This window comes from Berghia stephanieae, chromosome 3 (genome assembly GCF_034508935.2).
Source record: "Berghia stephanieae isolate SIO BIC M18660-M18661 chromosome 3, UCSD_Bste_1.3, whole genome shotgun sequence".
Taxonomy (NCBI): Eukaryota; Metazoa; Mollusca; class Gastropoda; order Nudibranchia; family Aeolidiidae; genus Berghia; species Berghia stephanieae.
In genome coordinates, this window is record NC_088362.1 from 93343761 (window position 1) to 93353018 (window position 9258).

Below are 9258 nucleotides of genomic sequence, written 5' to 3' on the forward strand. Positions count from 1 at the left end.
TGGAGAACATTGTGCTTATTTGAATCAATAAAAAAATGATACGGCGCACAACTCTATTGAAAGATTTAAAAATTAGAAATGTATTTTTTACAGATAGATAAACAGATAACTTGATTTCCTTTTATAATTTAAAGTCAGTTTGAAAGTTTGTTGAGTCAAACAGATATCATAAAATATGTACCGACGACACTAAGACTCTCAAAATCAACTAATTTTGACACTGTAAAAAGTTGTCAGTTTGCGTCATCTATTTATGACATCAAGTATTATTATTACTTCGGTTGTGTTATTGATTTAGTGGTGATCAGTGTTGTTATGTAGTAGTATGTTCTAATTGCATGTATGTTTGTGTGTGTGTGTGTGTGTGTGTGTGTGTGTGTTGTGTGTGTGGTGTATACATGTGTTTGTTGGCATTTTTTCAGCAAATCGTGGCATTCATAGTGATATTATTCACTTGATCACATGACGGTATTCGGATTTACACCAATTTTAAACAAGTTTCACCGATTAACAACGTCTACTAATATTACTGCTGATATTACGGTTGTTTTTATGCCATCGATGTGATAATTATTGCCCTGGGAAATAGTTAGTTAAACGTTGTCGGCAAACTGTCAATTGTATCTGTCTAGCTTTTAGCCCGAACAAACTTGATATTTTTCGCTTCTCCTTCAGATTTTCATTTGACCTCACATAAGTTAGGTAAAGGGGAGATACTCCGAAAGCTCCTACATCCGCAGTATTCTTTCAATTTGTATTTTCACCGTTGAACTTTTCTCAGGCGTTCATTTATTCAATTTGTCACCATATAGATTTGTGAGGATTTTTTTTTCTATTAGGGTTAGTCATAAGTCTTAGTAAAGGTGCTAGGGGGGAGACATTCCGAAAACTCCTACATCCCCAGTATTCTTTCAATTTGTATTTTCACCGTAGATATTTTGTCAGGCGTTTATTTATTCAATTCATCATCATATGGAAGCATTTTAAAACTCTAGAACAAACCTTGATAGATTTGTGAAAGTTTAGAATTTCCTAATTTGACCATTGTTTTGATTCTCGGCCGCCATTTTAATTTGTGAAGTAGTGAAAGGTAGTGCAAAGCAGTCCGAGGTTTGTTTTTTTTTTCTATTAGGGTTAGTCATAATGCTAGGGTGTTTATTTTCCTATTAGGGTTAGTTAAATGTACTCTAGGTTTTACTTTTTCTTGGGGTTAGTTGAGGGAATATTATTTAAGTTGTTTCCCTTTGTAGGAGCTTTCGGAAGGCCTCCCAAGTCAAGCGTGGTAAAGACTTGTGACTTATTGATATTGATATCTACTGACTGATAAACTAAAATCATGCCGAATAAAGCATGGCAGCGACAAGCACATCGATTAAAGTGCGCATCTAATCGTAATCAAGATAATCAAGAAAATGATTCAGGCTATATCGAATGAAAATAGTTCTTTCCCCGCGAAATTGCGGGCTTTTTACTAGTAAATAGACAAATATATATATTATTAAATATGTAGTGCTAATAATGATGATGAATTTTACAACTTTGTCTCCAAACTTTGTAAGAGCCAATGATGGCACTGTTGCTTATATATTCTGAAAGGACTTTTGCTTCTTTTCTGTTAATGCCCAGAATCTTTAAGCCATTCACAAATCTACCATGGACATAGCCGAGGCTACCTACAGAAAGAACGATAACCTCGGACCTATATATCCAAGAGCATTTATTTCCATGCATAAAGGAAAGTACTTTTCAAATTTAGTTTGGAATGACTTGTTAATATGAGCATCAAATGGGGCAGAAATTTCAACAATTTGGGCTGTTTTCAATTCTTTGTTGATTTTTTAAATGTCCGGTCGATTACTGTTAGGATTAAATGAGGATTTGTCACTGTCGAAAAAATTTGGTCTGATGAATGTGTCTTTGAAAATTTGAGTAGTTTCGTTTTTAGGTATTTTGTCAAAAATAATGTCAACAATTCTATTGTGTCGTTTTTTATATATTAATTTGAATTTTGTACATCCATTTACAATGTGAGATACCGTATCTGACGGATGATTACACATCTTGCACCCATTGGAGTATGACAATGGGTAATCTGTATGAAGTAAACTGTCGCACTCGAGAAGCTGCAAGCGGCATTTTATAGCAAACGTTCTAATTTCGTCAGGAAACTTATGATTGAATATGAAACTGGAGGAGAGAGCGTGGTTTACCCCAGTGGCTTCTCTAACAAGTCTTCTTTGAGATGCCAGTTCATGGAATCTCATTCAGTCTCACACTCTTTAGGAAGTTTTGAAAACGCTTTGGGGACTTTAAAGAACAACTGGCGTCACTATCAGCCTGTACAGACATCACATAATCTTCATCTTTTATTAAGGAAATATTTTGGCGGATACACTTTTCAAAAAGATCCAAAAAAGAATGACATTGGCCAATTAACTTTTGTGTGGCGAACGAATCGGCGATCTCAAGAAGTGGGTGAGAGAGGGATCTAGAAATGAATTTGGAGGCGTTTGCCGTTGTGACAAAAACCGGCAAAAGTGGTGTCTTCTTTTTCGTCTAGTGAGGCGCGTAGAACTTTTCTTTTCGTTAGATGAAGGTTCAGGCTGTTTGTGGCTGTTATCTTCATCCTGTCATCGTCACAATTGAGAATGGACAGGGCAAAGGGTAAGTGTTTTGCGTAATAAATTATTTTAGGGTTTGGTAACCCGAGACTACCTTTTTGATCTTGGACAAAACATGATTAACCTTGTACTCGAATTATTCAAATGTAACCAACATACACACATATACATACATACATACATACATTCATTCATACATACATACATACATACATACATACATACATACATACATACATACATACATACATACATACATACATACATACATACATACATACATACATACATACATCATACATACATTATACATACATACATACATACTATATACATACATACATACATACATACATACATACATACATACATACATACATACATACATACATACATACATACATACATACATACATACATATATACACACACATACACATATACATACGCAAAGGAGAGAGAGAAAGAGGAAGAAAGAGGGGAGATTGGAGAGATCGTGAGAGTGAGAGAGAGAGAGAGAGAGAGAGAGAGAGAGAGAGAGAGAGAGAGAGGGGTTAAGAGAGACAAAGAGTAAAAGAGTTTGAGAGAATAGCTGGAACGAGTAGAATGAGAGAGTGAGGGGGGGGGTAGAGAGAAGGGGAGAGGAGAAGAAATCCTCTAGTTGCTAAAGTCGATTAATGATCAAAGTTGAGACCGATTTCCCTTAACCTTGGGATTTGTTTTTGTTTATCATTGGAGTGACCTTTGCGGCCACGGTAACCCCTTTTAAGTGTCCGGGAATTCTTCACATACGAGGTCGGCAAGGCTGGCGTGGACATTCATTGTTGTGCTGGTGTACGCAAAACCGCAGGTTCAAACCCCACCACCGCCGCGAAAAATTTTTATTCTCTATTGTCAAAATTACTTCGCGATGGTGGCGAACGAATCGGCGATCTCAAGAAGTGGGTGAGAGAGGGATCTAGAAATGAATTTGGGTTTGAAACGAATATTTTTGTGTTCGTGGATAGCTCACACGGTAGAGCCACGCTCTCACCTGCCAGGCGGAGTTGTCGTACCAATAAGGTCGCAGGTTCAAACCCCACCACCGCCGCGAAAAAAAATTTTATTCTCTATTGTCTTCTGGCACTTTTCTACTCACTTCATATCTTGTTGTTACCAACATAAGTGCCTGCTCCACTCACTTTTCTGAATTAAAAATTCACCCCATACACCGGAGCATACTCAATGTCTCAATCGTTTCTATGTTATATGTTTGTGATGAGAATATTGGCTATTAAGCTTAACTGCTGGTCAAAATTACTTCGCGATGGTGGCGAACGAATCGGCGATCTCAAGAAGTGGGTGAGAGAGGGATCTAGAAATGAATTTGGGTTTGAAACGAATATTTTTGTGTTCGTGGATAGCTCACACGGTAGAGCCACGCTCTCACCTGCCAGGCGGAGTTGTCGTACCAATAAGGTCGCAGGTTCAAACCCCACCACCGCCGCGAAAAAAATTTTTATTCTCTATTGTCTTCTGGCACTTTTCTACTCACTTCATATCTTGTTGTTACCAACATAAGTGCCTGCTCCACTCACTTTTCTGAATTAAAATTCACCCCATACACCGGAGCATACTCAATGTCTCAATCGTTTCTATGTATATGTTTGTGATGAGAATATTGGCTATTAAGCTTAACTGCTGGTCAAAATTACTTCGCGATGGTGGCGAACGAATCGGCGATCTCAAGAAGTGGGTGAGAGAGGGATCTAGAAATGAATTTGGGTTTGAAACGAATATTTTTGTGTTCGTGGATAGCTCACACGGTAGAGCCACGCTCTCACCTGCCAGGCGGAGTTGTCGTACCAATAAGGTCGCAGGTTCAAACCCCACCACCGCCGCGAAAAAAAATTTTATTCTCTATTGTCTTCTGGCACTTTTCTACTCACTTCATATCTTGTTGTTACCAACATAAGTGCCTGCTCCACTCACTTTTCTGAATTAAAAATTCACCCCATACACCGGAGCATACTCAATGTCTCAATCGTTTCTATGTTATATGTTTGTGATGAGAATATTGGCTATTAAGCTTAACTGCTGGTCAAAATTACTTCGCGATGGTGGCGAACGAATCGGCGATCTCAAGAAGTGGGTGAGAGAGGGATCTAGAAATGAATTTGGGTTTGAAACGAATATTTTTGTGTTCGTGGATAGCTCACACGGTAGAGCCACGCTCTCACCTGCCAGGCGGAGTTGTCGTACCAATAAGGTCGCAGGTTCAAACCCTACCACCGCCGCGAAAAAAATTTTTATTCTCTATTGTCTTCTGGCACTTTTCTACTCACGTCATATCTTGTTGTTAAAAAAAAACCCAAACATTTTGCCAGTTACAATCAAAGTACAATAAAAATGGGAAGCCTTAACGGTTGGCTATTAATTATTCTCGATGCTCTTCTAAACATTCCATAATGGATTTGGGGAGGGGGCGAGTGAAATCGACCGGAAACGGTCGCCAGTTTGCCCGCTGTCCCCACGGGATCAATAATGGCAGAAATCAGTACGGGATATGGAGTATTAATTATAAAAGAGTGAGACTGGATGCCGTCAGACCGTAGCCATCGTGATATCACAATGGCTAAGGTTATACACTCACTTGATTGAGTAATTAATGTGATCTGGTCACAAAGGTGCCCTTTGCCGTTTCTAACTGGTAATTTACTGTACCTGGTTACCGATATTTATTGGAATGATTTCGTAACTGGGGCACGAGCCAGAGATCACGAGTAAGAAGTCTATTGACTTACTTGCTCTACCCCACGGTAAGTGAAGTAATGTGTGTGAAGTCAATAGGCTTCAACAGTCAGACGTCACTTTCCTCGTAATGACACATGGTGACTTAGTAACTGGCTCTAAACTATCGGAACAAAGGCGGACGCCCTTATGAAATATTTCTCCGACGAGCATAAAAGTGTATCCAGAGGAGGAAAAAGCATTATAAATATGATCTTGTTTTGACTTTTATACATTCTGATCACATGACATATGAAAAGTTCTAGCCAGCATGAAGAATAAAAAGTACCGATTTTCTTTGTTTAGAACCACGCTGCTCGCTGTTGCTGGGCGTCGTGACATCAGACTATTGAATCTAATTGCCAAGAGACTCAATTCAGATCTTATGTAGCTAAATGTATGGGGAATAGCCTAGTGGTTAAGGCTTTACACTGTAAACTGGGTTAGAACCCCACCTTAAGCACTTTCGTAATATTTCCTTGAGCAGGATTATCCATCCTCAATTGTTGCTGGACACTTTTGGCTAATCCTAATGACCCCAAGCATTTATTTGAATTATAATTTTCACCGCTCATAAAGGACCCCAGAATTTTGCAAGCCAAACACAGTTTGTTCCTATTACACCGCAACCAGACAATTGAAAGCCCGCCACCAATCACGGCCAACTTCTACGAATACAATTAAGTTGAGAACAGTACGAGAGAGGATATTCTAGCAGCTTGATTTTGAAACCACTGTAGTTTATAAAGCAAGAAACCTGGGAGTGAATTACAATGGTCCAAATGATTGAGAACAAAAGCAGACACTAGAATCTTCAAGGAATTTTTATTTTAAAATGGCGAAAGTTGGCCAATACGGCGAATTTCACAATACAATGCTTTGCAAAGTTGTGCCACATGATATTCAATGGACAGGTCACTGCTGAAGTAAATTCCAAGGTTTCTGGCGTTTTCAGATATCATTATTTTGAAATCATCAATGCAAATCGAAAGGCCTGGTTCACAAATGTTATTTTAGGATAACATCATAGGAGCTATGTTTTCTCATCGTTCATTTTCAGTTTGTTAGCTACCATCCAGTTCTTCACATATTCTTAGTCGATTTCAGTAACCCTTTAATTTCGTTTGGTTTTGCCATTTGGTATAGATGGATTTCATCAGCGTACATAGTATGGTACGTGACACTGTAATGACTTATAACAACTCCCAGTGGTTGTATGTATAAAGTGTGGAGAATAGGTCCAAGAACAGATCCCTGTGGCACTCTAAAGTCAACCGTAAAAATATCCGATTTTATTCCTTTTACTTGAATTGTTTGTTCGCTGTCAACAATGTAGGACTCAAACCATTTTAACACTGTTCCAGACAGTCCGAACGTTCTGGAGAGACGCTCGACAAGAATTGGATGGTCTATCGTGTCGTACACCGCACTTAGATCCAGGAGGGCCCAAAATAGAAATCTACCCCTGTCAGCCTCACACAAAAGGTCATTTAGAATTTTTAGTAAGGCCGTTTTGGTGCTGTCGTTTTGTCAATAAGCTAATTGATTTTTCTCATACAAGTTGTGCTTTATCAGATGATCATTCAGTTGGGTTGCGACTGCCTTTTCAAAGATTGTAGAAATTAACGGTAAATTGGACACTGGTTTGAAATTTTTCAGATTTTCTGGTGACAGATTCCCTTTTTCCAGGAGAGGGGTGATGATGGCTTGCTTTCCCCCGATTGTAGAAAGTCGTTGATTATTTTAGTGATAGTGGGGATGAGCTTATCCAAATGTTCAAGTAAAGATAATAATAATAATAATAATAATAATAATAATAATAATAATAATAATAATAATAATAATAATAATAATAATAATAATAATAATAATAATAATAATAATAATAATAATAATAATAAATATGGCTGTGCAGTCTCTATGGACGCTTGCCGTGAGTGTGTGAATCTGTTTCTATTATCCAGTTAGTAATCTGCCTCCATGAATCTCGGTCTAGTGCAGATGTTCTTAGCTTTAGAATGTCATCATGTGTGTTAAGGTGCCTAGGCAGTTGGATGTTTCCCTGTGTTGTTAAAATCAGTTCTTGGGTTATTGTTTCTAAATATATGTGATATATTTTTGAGATCTTGATTCAATGTTGTTGGAAGTGAAGTTGGTGTACGCCCTCTGTATTTGGCTCCTTATTTGAAGTAATCATCCATTGAGGTTTGTGCTGGAATAATTTCATCTCGCCGGAGCACGTGTCCGAACAGTTTCCATCTTTGTTTCTTTATAAGCGTACTGACTGGTTGTACTCTGCATCTGTCATATACATCCTCATTACTGATTTTGTCTGGCCAATGTACCCCAATAACTCGTCTCAATTGTTTGCGATGAAGGGAGTCCAGGGTGTCCAAATTCTTTTTCGTGAGACCCCACCTACCACAGTTGTCTATAAGGATTGGCAGCACTAGCGCTTCGTAAAGGCGTATTCTTTTATTTTCATTAATGATGTTTGTCCTGTTCCAAAAGTTGTGTACTTCTCTTAATGCAGTTTGAGCTAGCATTTTTCTCCGTTTGATGTCTTCATTTTCATTAATCAAGTTTCCGAGTTTTCTTACACTTTTCCATTCCGCCTCTTTCTTGCTAACCACTGTAATTTCTGTTTTGGATTCGTTGACCTTTAGATTCCAATGTTGCAGAGTATTTGATATTATTGGTATGTGCTGCTTCGCTAGGTCTGCTGTATCAAATATGATATCAACATCGTCTGCGTAAATCAGTTCGCGGGTAGGGATTTGAGGAATCGGGAGTTTTTGTCTTAATTCTTTTAGTGCTGCTTCCAAATATACGGCAAAAAGGATTGGGCTCAGACTGTCTCCTTTGGGAGTTCCCAGCGATGTTAAAAGTGAAACTGTTTCCGCACCAGGTGTAAACGTAAGTGTAGTGTTTGCTAGCAGTGATCTTATTAGTCGGATATGATCTTTTTCGAGAAATGAATTAAGTACCTTCAAAAGTTTTGTTCTGCAGATTGTATCAAAGGCAGAGCTCATGTTAATGCCCAATATAGTGAACTCTTTGTATTTTTCAGTTATGGCTTTCAACCACATATGAGCCCATATAATGTCACTGGTACTCCTATCTTTTCTGAATCCGCTCTGTGTCGGAGACAGGTATTCCTCCACCTTTGATCTTATTCTGTTGAGTGTTAATACGCTGAGCAGTTTTCTAAGTGTTGAAAGAAGAACAATTGGTCTTAGAAAAGCTAAGACCAATAATAATAATAATAATAATAATAATAATAATAATAATAATAATAATAATAATAATAATAATAATAATAATTATTATTATTATTATTATATTATTATTATTATTATTATTATTATTATTATTATTATTATTATTATTATTATTATTATTGTTATTATTATTATTTATTATCATCATCACATCATCATCATCATCATCATCATCATCATCATCATTATTATTATTATTATTATTATTATTATTATTATTATTATTATTATTATTATTATTATTATTATTATTATTATTATTATTATTATCATTATTATTATTATTATTGTTATTATTATAAATTATTATTATTATTATTATTATTATTATTATTATTATTATTATTATTATTATTATTATTATATATTATCATTATTATCATTATTATTATTATTATTATTATTATTATTATTATTATTATTTTAATAGATGGCATTTGTATAGGGAATTTTCAAAATTATATAAAGCTCAATGCGCTATACGTTTGTTGAAAAAAATGCATCTCTTGTGCCACAGCCCACAACGAACGAAATGAAAGAACTGGGCCTGGAGGAAGAGGATTTTATTGAGCCGAGATGCGTGGAGA